This window comes from Alternaria ethzedia (assembly GCF_023757985.1).
Source record: "Alternaria ethzedia strain BMP 0044 chromosome Unknown scaffold_73, whole genome shotgun sequence".
Lineage (NCBI taxonomy): Eukaryota > Fungi > Ascomycota > Dothideomycetes > Pleosporales > Pleosporaceae > Alternaria > Alternaria ethzedia.
Window position 1 is genome coordinate 1 of NW_026056266.1, and position 13,188 is coordinate 13,188.

A 13,188-nucleotide genomic window follows, 5' to 3' on the forward strand; every position below is an offset into this window, starting at 1 on the left:
AAAGAAACTAGTATCTTCTTTTTTTTTAACAATTTCTCCTTTTTTGTATATTATATGCTTTTCCAGAACATTTTACTCCATTTCTTTATGTTGTCACATATAATCTCCTCATCATTTTATCCTTTAGGTTAAATTTAGAGACCGATTAACTTTCCCATAAGCTTAAGGCGAGAGGTGAAGGGACGTATCATCTATTTTAGTTTATTTACGTTTTCAATCTATCCCTTTTCAATTGGGTTTGCCCAATTTATCCCTCTTTTTCGTTACTCGTGTCAGCATTCTCACTTGGGATATCTTTGGATACCTCTATTATCTAGTCGGTGCATGTATTTGTTAAACAAATACATTATAATTAATGAACTGTATTCTCTATCCTTTTGGAATGAAGATTCATAGAATCTTATCCCTTAACAGGGTGCTACTTCTGGTCTTTTCATCCCCAGCTGCAAAGGTTACGACTTTTGTATAAAAATATACAATGGTTTCTTCCCCCCATAGAGAACTAACCGTCTCCAGTTCTATCCGATTTACCCAATGTTCCGCTACCCCATAAATAATACTTAAATAACCTTTAAGTATAGTAAACTAGGATTATACCTAGTATAATTATTATGGACAAGGTGTCGGTGTTTTGTTTTAGATCCGTTATATCTTCGGCGCTTTTAACTAATTAGGTTAACGAATTAACCATTTGAACCAGTGCTCTGTTACGAGGTCTTTAAAAAATGGCCGCTTCTAAGCCTATTTCCTGGTTGTATAGTTTAAATACTTCCTTACTTTCACTTAACAAAAACTTTGGAACCTTAAACACTTGTTCTGGGCTGTTTCCCTTTTGACACACAACCTTATCGTTAAATGTCTGATAGTTCAACACTCATCATTGCCCTTCCGAGAGCAAATACTCGCGAATAGAGTCTTCACGACCCCCCCATATGCACAAGGCATTATCTACCCTAATAGGATATTAATGCACAAATTGTCCGAGATTACAGTTCTGTACCTGCTATGATGTTATTTAAACTACATACTTACATATGTTTCGCGGAAAACCAGCTATAGTAGTCAGGATTGTCTTTCACTAACTTACCACAGTTCTTTGGATATCTTTACAACGATAACCCATTCGGCCTTTTATAAGCCTGACCATGGTAAGATCACTACTCTTCGGGTCTCTAATTAGATACTAATTCATTACTTAATAATTGGATTATCTAGGCAAATTGATTCTTTTTTGTGTATTTATATTATGTTTAGTGTATTTAGGTTATTCACTATTACCATCTTTTTTACTATATAACCACGAATCACTACTTGCTTGCATCTAACTAGAACTTGCTGACCCATTATACAAAAGGTACGCTCTCATATGTTTATTAAACTTACCTTGAGCTGCTTATAAGACTACTATTTACATACTTCCTTCACAGTACTATTCTCTATCGCTTGTATATTATATTAAGGCTTAGAGGAAGGTTCCCCTATATTCAAACAGATATATCCATTTTACTTTAAGCCTATATCTATTTTCATTCACACTACTAATAGAATCTCGTTTGATTTATTTTCCTGAAGCTAATAAGATACTTCAATTCACTTCGTTTTTTTTTATAGAAATTCTTCTACCCTTTTCCCTAATAAACGATAACTAAGCCATCATTTTTACGGTACTAATGGTTTAATATACAGCCTTTAATTATTCTATAATAGTCTCTTTATATACTAGCCATAAAGTTAATCCTTATAATCTATAATCTAAATATATAAGGTAATAACATTATGAAATAATACATTACATATCCAATACATTACTATATATTTTTATATAAAAGTGATTTAAAATCCCATTTCAGGTTATTATGATTCGAACATAACAATTCCTCAACCCAAATGAGGCGCCTAACCAACCTGGCTCTAACCTGTTTATACAATGTACTATTTAACTATAGATACTATCTTTATATTGTATAACAGATAATCTATTTATAAAAATACAAGATAATATCTTTATATTGTGGGATAGATAATCTATTTATAAAAATAAAAAAGAGAATCTATAAAGATATAACAGAGAATATCCGATTCGAACGGATGTGATCTTTCAATCAAATAAGTTTCAAGCTTATCACTTTAAACCACTCAGTCAATTCTCTTTTTTAGGCCCCCCCCTGAAAGAGGGGGGGTCCAAACCGTTTGTATTTGTTCTGTTTGTTTCTTTTTTTTTTTAACAGAAAAAAAAGAAACTATAAAAAAAAAGATATAATATATTGTTCATATTTCCCAGTTATTTCTTTTTTTTGCATATATCCTATGTAAAAAAAATTACAGCCCCTCTTTCTTCTTACTTTTTTTGTAGGATATATCCTATATACATCAAAAAGTTAAAAGAAACTGGAGGGCTAATTTTTTTTTTTCTCAATGGTTTATTGCTTTAGTTTCTTTTTTTATAAAAAAAAATAAACAAACAGTTAAGCAAAAGAAAAAAAAAATAACCGCCAGCTTGCGGGGGGGGGGTAGTATAGGTGTGCACAATTCGCCTCCGGGGATTTTAATAAATGAAATAGCTTATAAATACTTAAAGTGCAGGTGCGCACAAGACTCGAACTTGTAAGAACATGTCCGTAGCATGTGGTTATACCAATTTAACTAACGCACCTTTTTGATTCCTCAACGAATTGAACGTCGATCACATCCTTATCAAGAATGCGCTTTACCTATTAAGCTAAGGAACCTTTATAACACATATAGTATATGAAAATTTAAAACAATGGAAAGATTACTTAAAAGTATTAAATAAAAGTATATAAGCTTATAAATTTTTTCATTATATTATAACAAGAGCATCCAGACTTGAACTGGAAATTTGAAGTTTGAAGCTTCCTATTTTACCAATTAAACTATACTCTTTTTTAAAATTATTAATAACACCTTATATAAAATTGAACTATCATTTTATATAAAATGATGTTTAAAATTAAACGATACTAATGTTAATAACCCGATTTTTGAAATTAACTAGACTATTTATTAATCCTTTAAAAGATTTGTTATTGTTTTCAATATAATTACCTAATGAAGACTTAACAAATATAAATATATTACATAAATACTACATTCAAAATAATGAAATTATTGTAATTATGTATAACGTATACTATCTGTCTAGATGTGTAAAAATTCTATCCTTTTAGCTGCGTAAAAACTTTATCCTTTTAGCTGCGTGAAAATTTTATCCGTTTAGATGTGTAAAAACTTTATCCGTTTAGATGTGTAAAACTTTATCCCTTCAGATGTGTATAAATATTATATCTATATTCGGAAAAGAGTGGATTTGAACCACCAGGTGTTAAACACAATATTTAGCAAATATCTCGCCTTACCTATAGCAACTTTTCCTTTTGCGGTGTGAATTGTATAAAATTTATAAAAAATTTTACTAGAATTGGAGTTAACTATGAAAGTTAAACCTATAACGGATGTTAACTATATAACTTAAAAGTTAAGTGTAGTATGGATGTTAACTATAAAACTGAAAAGTTAAGTGTAGAATGGCTTTTTATAAAGAATTTAACTTAGTAGATTGTAAAAGTTAAATAGAGAGTGGAAGAGTATGAAATTAAAAAATAAAAATAGAATTATAAAGTTCATTATAATAGAGTACGAGTCAGACCGGGCTTGAACCGATATCTACTTTCGTGACAAGAAAGTCCTCTACCATTAAGTTACTGACCCTATACGGCCAACCGAAGTCGAATCGGTACACATCGTTTGGAAGACGATTGGACTAACCATTATCCTATAGCCGTTTTTTTTTTGTTTTAATAAAATCCCCGGAGGCGAATTCTTTCTATTTATTACTATTGTTTAATGCATATTCCTATATAAAATGCTCTAACTTTTTAATCTTTTTTCCTCTTATTTTTTTTTCGACGCAATTTCGTGGAAATTGCTAGAAAAAAATTACGCAGCTTAAAAAAAAAATAAACAAACAGATGAAAACTCGTGAGATAAACCTGTATCTTTGTTTAGTTTCTTTTTTTTTTCATTTGAAAAAAAAAAAATAAACAAACAGAAACAATAGCAATAGGAACAATAGCAATAAACCTAAACCTAAGGATATTATATGCCTTATATTGAAATTTGGTTGGTAGTTAATCAACCTTACTTTTGAATTGTTTATTATATTTAATCTTACCCTGTAGTTAGTAAAGATTTGCAGCCTATAACCTCACAATGTTAACAGTATTAGGCATTAATACTTCATCTAACTATTTATTGCTTATATAGATTAACTTTCTCTAATTAGAAATACGATATTGCTTAATTAGATGGTATTACTTAAATAAATGAATGGTCTACCATTAACCTATAGCCGTGTATGTTTTTTAAGATCTAAGGGACTTGAACCCTTATGAGAATGATTAAAAGTCATACGCTTTACCATTAAGCTAAGATCTCTATAAATATATTTACTTACCATATATAAGTAATAAGAAATAAGTGATTCGAACACTTAACCTGCCGCGTGTAAAACGGATGCTCTACCAATTGAGCTAATTCCTTTTTTTTTTGTTTAAAAAGTTTCTTTTTTTTTAAGAAACAAAAAGGAAAGACGTACTATCATTATTATTTTTTTATTATTTTGCATTCGTTTGTGGCTTTAGAGTTATAACTATTGCCCCAACCATCGCTAGTAATAATATAATGGATGTAATTATTAATCATATTGAATAATTACCATACAGTATATTTCCTATACTTGTTATATGAGAAGTTTCTGCTAAATATCCATCTCATGACACAGATGTAACATTCGTTAAATTTTTTTTAATGCTAAAATGATAAAGTAAATTATTAGTCATAACCATATATGGTAAAACATTATTTACAAAATAATTAAAGAAACTACCTACTAATATAGCTAAAGGTATACTATTAATACTATCTATTAATAGTTCAGATATTCTAACATTTATTAACATTAATATAAATAAAAATAAGATAGATACTGCCCCAACATATACTAATAAGTATGATAATCCTATAAAGTTTAATCCTGTTAGAATTAAATAAGCAGATATACATAAAAATAAACCTATTAAAAATAAAACCGATACTATCACAAGTAAAAAAAAAAGCCTCCTCTATAATATTCTCTTTAACTGCTAAGCCGCGAAGCATCCCTCTTATATCACCCACACACACAAAACACATAGTTTAATCTGTTGTACCTGAATCGGTATCTTGTGAAGGTGTGTTATTTCTTCCACTGTTCATGGATACTTGTATCTCACGTAGTTTATTTAATCCCTTTTCTGTTAAATGGTGTTTTTTTTGCACCATTTCTACAGCCTGCATAAAATATAAATAATCTAAATATTTATAACCTACTATGGGATGTTGTAAGTGTAATAGAGGTAAGAATTTATCTTTTAAATCCGAAAAATTCGTAACTATGAAATCTACCGCTTTTCTATCTACAGCTATATAACCATATCCTAAGTATTTTACGAAATATTCAAATAACTCTTTATCTCTTATGTGTTGACTTAGTACAAATCTTAACTGTACTTGATATCCTATTTTTACAGATGTAGATTTATGTATACTGATGATAAAACAACCTTCCGCTGATACAAACCCTGCTAATCAACAAGGATCTATGATTAAATCTGGAGATAGAGTTGAATCAGATATTCCTAGTTCATTTGCTGGAACAAGATCAGGAAAGGCAGCTTTTAATTCACTAGTAAGACCTTTATTCATTAAAGCTTTTAGAGAAACTAACTTTAGTAAACCTTCCTTTGTTAAGTGTTCTTTGTTTTTTATCAAGAAAATCGCTTTTTTAAAACATAGGAAGTCTTTACTTTTCTTGGTTATTAAAGGATACTTATCAAAATGTTCTATTAAAATCAATAATTCTTTTTTAGATTCCACGCGGAATTGTACTCCTTGTTTTCCTTGTGTATATATTTTTCCTATCCCTAGAGTAGATTGGATACTTCTTAATATATCTTCGTCTTTCTTATGTAATCCTATTGAAAATACATAGAGTACTCTTCCTTTTTTAGTAAGCATGTCTATATCTCTAACACTTAATGAGAATGAACCTTCCCCATCAGCAAACCCTGTTATAAATCAAGGATTTAACTCTAAAGGAGTATGTAGGCTACTTAAAGATTTCGTATGATATGACCTTATTAAGAGACCATTTAATTGGTGAGGTTGGGATACATGGGATTGTAACAGAGTATTGTTATGGTTAGAGGAGGAGGATACACCATCTGAGTCTAAATCAAAATAAAACTTAAGTAAATTTAGATTAAGATTCTTTATATCCACATATCTTCTTTTTTTATATGTAGACTATACCTTAAGTAGTAATATTATTTACTCTAATACTACTACTAACCACCGTCTAATCGTTGCTCTTTTACAGTAATTATGTTACTGATTTAGATCCGCGATTGCCTATTTCTCCTTTAGTTTGTTTCTTTTTTTTTAAAAAAAAGAAACTAATATAATAGAAAGGATCATCTTATGACTTATTACCATACATGAGTGATTAGTTCATCCACTAATAGTTTTTCAACTATTGCTTGGTATCATAAAGCTTTAAGGGGTCCCCGGAATTTGATGGTTTGATCCCAAAGAATGTGTTTTCAGGATTTTTACTAATAATAACTAATATACCTAATAAGATAGCAATAATGTACAATAAATCTAAATTAACTACACTATAACCACTAAATGTCATTTCATTAACTATATATAACATTTAAAATTATTCTTTACCCTTTTCATAACTATTATATAGCTATTATATAAGTAAAAATAAATCTAGTCTATCTTACTATTATAATAGCCATTAACAAATAATCATTTAAACATGAGGTATAAACTGCCCTCTATAATTATTTGTACCATAGTTTGAAATAAATTTAGCCTCGGCGTCTTCTCAGCGCAGCAGCCTCAGTTTTCTTCTTACTTTTTTTTTACTATATTTATATATGTAAAAAAAAAAGTTAAATAACACGCTGAGGAACTTTTTTTTTTGGGGGGGGGGGGTTATATATGATTTTTCTTTTTTTTTTCGACGCAATTTATTTAAATAAATTGCTAGAAAAAAAAAGAAAAAAGTAAGCAACGTTTCGAAAACTGAGGCTGCGTATTACTTTTTTTTTTACATATATTATAATATATGTAAAAAAAAAAAAGTTGGTAAATAAATAATTAAATGTGTTAAGTAATTAAACTCAAAAATCCAAAGGCTCTTTTAATTCACTTACATTGCAAAAATAGTGGACATAACCTGTTTTTAAATAATGCAACCCTTTAAAATCGAACATTTATTATAATAGTAAAAGTATTCCACTCTACCATGGGTCTATAAAAACTATTATACATATGTAATATATGTATAGTTAACTAACTATATTCGAATTATATTTATAATACAAAATAAACATTTCATTCTGTTTGTTTCTTTCATAGGAGACAAGAGATTCGAACTCTTAAAAGCGTAATACTATTGAGTTTACAGCTCAACCCTTCTTACCAATAAAGGAACTCTCCTTTCGGTTTGGACCCCCTCTCTCTTCTGCTTTTTTATTTATATAAATAAAAAAAAAGCTGGAGAGGGGGGGGGGGGGCCTAAAAATATAACGACATAAAAAAAAGTAATACGCAGCCCCAGTCTTTTTTGCTTACTTTTTACTTTTTTTTATAGCAATTTATTTAAATAAATTGCGTCGAAAAAAAAAAAGAAAAATCAAATATATATCAAAAAAAAGTTCCTCAGCGTGTTATTTAACTTTTTTTTTACATATATAAATATAGTAAAAAAAAAAGTAAGAAGAAAACAAGACTGAGGCTGCTGCGCTGAGAAGACGCCGGGGCTAACCTTTAAAGTCTTAGTGTAGAGGTCTTATCCCTTTTAACTTGACGAGGTTTTTCGTGTACCTTTTATCCGAAGAACGACTTGAACGTTCACGACATAACGTCAACAAAGCTTAAATTTGTCCTGTCTACCAATTCCAGCACTCGGATTTTTAAGGGGTCCTGGGTCCAAGAGGACCTGCATATTTATCGGAACCCTGCCCACATGGAGCATATATTTTAGCTATATCCTATACACATGTCTGTTCCAAAACCCAAAAACTTCCATAGCTCAAGACATCGCTACCCTTTTAAGGTAACCTTAGAAGTGATTGGAACCAGCTGGCGCAAGTCAAGTATACCCAGGAATTCTGAACATATGTGACCTGCACGCCGGTCTTCCCGACCTTTTTTATTAATTAATTAATAAAAAAAACAAGAGTAAGCTGTCTCTCAAACTCAAAGTTTTATCTAGTTAGTTTGTTACTTATATGAGTGACCGCTTAACCCTAACTGTATAGGCACCATAAGACTTTACAAATGGCGGCTAAATATCATCGCACTAGTTGGAACTAGTGACCACCATTATCTGGAATCTCACCAGATAAGCGGATGGAGATATTCTTAGGTCTAATTTTTTTTTTAAAGATATCATACTATATAAAAAAAAAAGTAAGGAACATTTGCTAATTAGCAGTACAGACTCTCGAAAGAAGTCTGCACACCCTCAACCTTTACTATTCGAATAGATAGGTCCCCTATCCCTTACTTTTTTTTGAATATATATATTCAAAAAAAAGTTAGGGCTGACCTTTTGGGAAGACAACATCCCCTAACTTTTTTTTTGAATATATATATTCAAAAAAAAGTAAGGGCTCATCCCGGCAGGGATATTTTTTTTTTTCGACGTTATTTCATAGCTGTTTGGACCCCCTCTCTCCCCCGCAAATTTGCGGGGGAGAGGGCCTATAAAAAAACAAGAAGGGGGGGGGGGATGGTCCCTTTAAGGGTCCAGATCTACCCTGCGGGGTTCCTTTAGTTTCTTTTTTAGTTTCTTTTTTTTCAATGAAAAAAAATAAACAAACAGAAAAAGAAACAAACAGGAACCTTAAGGGGTTCCCGTAAGGGAAAGGTCAGTCCCCTTTTGGGGACTAGATAATATAAACTTACTATGAGCCTGTTTATGGATTTGAACCATATAAATAACTAACAATTTATGCTATTTGCACAGATGTTTATGGATTTTAACCATATAAATCTATAATAATTTATGCTCCTTGCACAGACTTTTTTTTGGGTGTATCGTTAATATTAATTATTCCCGGGCTAGTTCCCCAACCCGAACCGTATTTCGACTTAACACCAATCAGAGTCACGCATACGAAGATATTTCTGCCAAAAGATCTAAACCTGTACATTTAGACTAGCAATCCGCAGCCACCAAACTTATTGCACATACTCCTTTCAGCGCCTGACGAGTGGTTAGTACCTATCTGAGATAAAATTCACCGTGATGTGATTACTCACGATTACTAGTAATTCCTTTTTCATGCAGTCGAATTTCAGACAACAATCCATACTTTATCCTGTTTTAGGGATTAGCTCCAATTCGCATTATTGCATCCCTTTGTAAAGGCATATGTGGCACGTCTATAGCCCACAATATTAAGGCCATGATGACTTGTCTTAGTCCCTATTATCACATCCAATTGTAAGCGGAGAGCTGCTTTATCTTAATAAATAAAACAAGGGTTTACGTTAATTTAATGGACCTAACCAAATCTCACGACATTAACTGAAGACAGCCATGCAACGCATGTGGTCTAAAAATTTAAAAAATATTTTAGGTCATTCAAATTGTGGTAAGGTTATTCGCGGATTATCGAATTAAATAACATACTTCACTACTGGTTTCAGAAACGGTCTAATGATTTCAGTTCCTGCGTTGCCACATTACTCTTGAGGTGGAGTGCTTCCACTTTCATTTATAGTTCCGCCTTAAAGCCAACCTATGGCACTCATCATTGTCTGCCCAGGTTACGGGGGTATCTAATCCTCTTCACTATCTGAGCCTTCGTCCCTCAACGTCAGTTATAGTACATTGCTCTTTTCCTCTTTATACTAGAGAAATAGCAAGTACATGTACATAGAGGTTTGCCTTCGCCGTTACCGGTCCTATTGGTATCAAAAAATTTCATCTTTCCTCCAACAATTCCGACATATTCCTCTCACATATCAAACTCAAGTGTACCAGGTACTTATGTAAGCCATTGCACACCGTCTAGGTACCCTATATACCTGTTAAAGATGAATAACACTCGTCTCCCTTGTCTTACCGCGACTGCTGGCACAAGATTTGGTCGAGACCTATGGATATAAAGTTTTCATAATAAGCTTTATCCAGAACTTTATAAGACCTAGTCAAGCAAGTTAATAACTTATTATATTAACTCTCATTCCTGCAAGTTGCTGGTTCAGCCGTTAGGCCATTGACCAAAATTCCTCACTGCTGTACTACACGCACTGGGGTTTTTTCAGACCCAGTGTGGTCAATAGACCTCTCAGTCTTGACTACGGACATAAGCTAAATATGCCATTACCATACTTACTACTTGTCCGATGGTTATTAATAATCAACTAAGAGCGAAATACTATTTCTTTTTAAACACATTTATTCTTACTATTATTAACCTTTATACCTAACCTTTTAGATATAATCGACCATTGGGTGATTAGATCTAGTATTAATACATAATAATAAATTGTTATTATAAGGGATTTATTTTGCCTTACTCTTAGGTAGCCATAATACCACTTACTCACCTGTACACCACTTCAATATACATAATTTATCTAAATTAAATATTGACGTTCGATTAGCATGTGTCAAGCATTTACATAGCGTTCACTCAGAGCCATCATCAAACTCAAATAAAAAAATGTAAAGTACTATTTATTACCTAACTAACTACTATTGTAAAGTAAAACCTATTCGTTCTAACGATCTTTCTTATCTAAGACTTGAACTTAGATTAAGATATTAGGAATATCTTGTTCTACCATTAAACTAATAAGAATTTTTTTTTAATAAGATAAATCTAGCTATCTTATTAAATGAATAGCTATTACTATAGAAATCGTTATTCTTATCTAAGACTCGAACTTAGATTCAGATATTAGAAGTATCTTGTTCTACCATTAAACTAATAAGAATCTTTCTTATTATCTCATAAAAGTATTATACTATGTAAATGTAAAATAGTTTATTTAAAACCCTGTATATTTTTACCCTGCCCGCAAGCTTGCGGTACTTTTTTTCTTTTGCTTACCTTTTTTCGTTTCTTTTTTTCAATAAAAAAAAATAAACAAACAGTTCCCAAAAGGGGACTGACCTTTCCCTCACGGGAACCCTTTAAGGTTCCCTGCTTGCAGAAGAGAGGGGGGGTATGAAAAAAAAAAAATAAACAAACAGAAAAAAAGAAACTATAGCAATAAACCATTGAGCTAAAGAAAATTAAGGAGAAATAAGCTGTAAATAATAAAAAGAGTTATCTATTTTCATAACGATTAACTTGGGTTTTATTTTGGAGTATACCTACAACATTACTATTAAATTTTATCTAATGCATAGGATTTTTTAACAGGTTATATATTTTCATAACGATTAACTTGGGTTTTGTTTTAGAGTATACCCACAACATTACTATTAAATTTTATCTAATGCATAGGATTTTTTAACAGGTTATATATTTTCATAACGATTAACTTGGGTTTTGTTTTAGAGTATACCCATAACATTACTATTAAGTTCTATATAATCCCATTGGTGGACTTCCTGAATATCACGCGCCACCATTTCAATTACAGGATAACTTACATGGAATGAGGTGATGGTTAGCACCGCTTTCAATGGTTTACAGGTTTGAGCAACCATGTTTGGTCTCAATAAGTCCTTAACTGGCCTAGTTAGGAAGTAAAGTTATTTATTTCATTTTATAGTTTCTTTTTTTTCAATGAAAAAAAATAAACAAACAGAAAAAGGTGGCTCTTTTACAGTAATAAGTTTTTAACCTAAACCTCTTGTAAAGGTAAAACCTTATTGCCTAGTTTTTGGTCTAAATAAGCCATTCACTAGCCTAGTTAGGAAGTAAAGTTATTTACTTTTTTTATAGTATATTTTCATTGAAAAAAAAGAAAAAAAGAAACAAAAAGAGTAAGGTGGCTCTTGTAAATGAATAAGTTTTTACTTGTAATTTTATTACAAGTAAATTGTAATAAAAATTCTCTTGAGAAAACAAAAAAAAGAAACAAAAAGAGTAAGGTGGCTCTTGTAAATGAATAAGTTTTTACTTGTAATTTTATTACAAGTAAATTGTAATAAAAATTCTATTGAGAAAACAAAAAAAAAAAATAAAGGGAAAAAGAAACCTTATAAACCGATAAACCGTTTAATTTTATTACTATAACTTAAAGTGTAGTAAAATGAACTTTTTTAGCAATATTTTTTATATGAATAAAATATATACCTACGCTTATCTTTTTAGATGTATGTGACCTCTTGTTCCCCTTCTATTAGGAGCTTATCAGCTAGGAACGTTATATTATCTAAAAAGAATGAATACAGTAATCTTACTATAAAAACATCAGGAATTAGCATGTGATTTGAAAGATGATTCTTATCTTCAAATGCTAAAGATATTGGTGTATTATATTTAATATATGCACTATTTGCAGGTTTAATTGGAACTGCTTTTTCTGTTTTAATAAGATTAGAGCTGTCAGGACCTGGTGTTCAGTATATTGCTGATAACCAATTATATAATAGTATTATTACTGCTCATGCTATAATAATGATTTTCTTTATGGTCAATAAATATTTTATATTAAAATTGCAACCTATTACTTTTTTTAACAAGGTAAATAGTGATAATAACAGTTCACCTTTAAGTGAATCTAACAACAACAATGACGGTAACAATGTTGAGAATAATGAGGGCAACCAACCCGAAAATGGTAGTAATAGAAAACACAATTATGTTAAAGTATTAGTAGATGATCCTTTTAATAATAGGGATATTATACTTAAAGTAACTAAAAAACAAAAAGGTATCCTTTATGTTTTTTTAGTTGCTGATTTAATCTTCTTATCCGATGGTTTAATAAAATTTGCAAATTCTATGTTTGACGAGTATACTGTCTTGTCCGCTATTGCTTTAATTTCTTATGCTGATGCACTAAGTGAAAGAAAAGTGATTCTTAAAAACAATAATAATAAATCTGGTGTTTATCGTTTAATTAATCTAGTAAACGGAA

General features: G+C 30.6%; 7 non-coding genes across 7 annotated transcripts; all 7 read right to left on the reverse strand.

The window, feature by feature from the left end:
• Positions 1-2,581: 2,581 nt before the first annotated feature.
• On the reverse strand, positions 2,582-2,653 carry J4E87_011078. Its single transcript has one exon. It is a non-coding gene; the product is annotated as a tRNA-Arg (tRNA).
• A 4-nt stretch (positions 2,654-2,657) lies between these two features.
• J4E87_011079 lies at positions 2,658-2,729 on the reverse strand. Its single transcript has one exon. It is a non-coding gene; the product is annotated as a tRNA-Ile (tRNA).
• Positions 2,730-3,657: 928 nt separating this feature from the next.
• Positions 3,658-3,729, reverse strand: J4E87_011080. Its single transcript has one exon. It is a non-coding gene; the product is annotated as a tRNA-Asp (tRNA).
• Positions 3,730-4,383: 654 nt separating this feature from the next.
• J4E87_011081 lies at positions 4,384-4,455 on the reverse strand. Its single transcript has one exon. It is a non-coding gene; the product is annotated as a tRNA-Lys (tRNA).
• A 32-nt stretch (positions 4,456-4,487) lies between these two features.
• Positions 4,488-4,560, reverse strand: J4E87_011082. Its single transcript has one exon. It is a non-coding gene; the product is annotated as a tRNA-Val (tRNA).
• Positions 4,561-10,881: 6,321 nt separating this feature from the next.
• J4E87_011083 lies at positions 10,882-10,952 on the reverse strand. The gene has a single exon. It is a non-coding gene; the product is annotated as a tRNA-Arg (tRNA).
• A 65-nt stretch (positions 10,953-11,017) lies between these two features.
• Positions 11,018-11,088, reverse strand: J4E87_011084. The gene has a single exon. It is a non-coding gene; the product is annotated as a tRNA-Arg (tRNA).
• Positions 11,089-13,188: the final 2,100 nt, after the last annotated feature.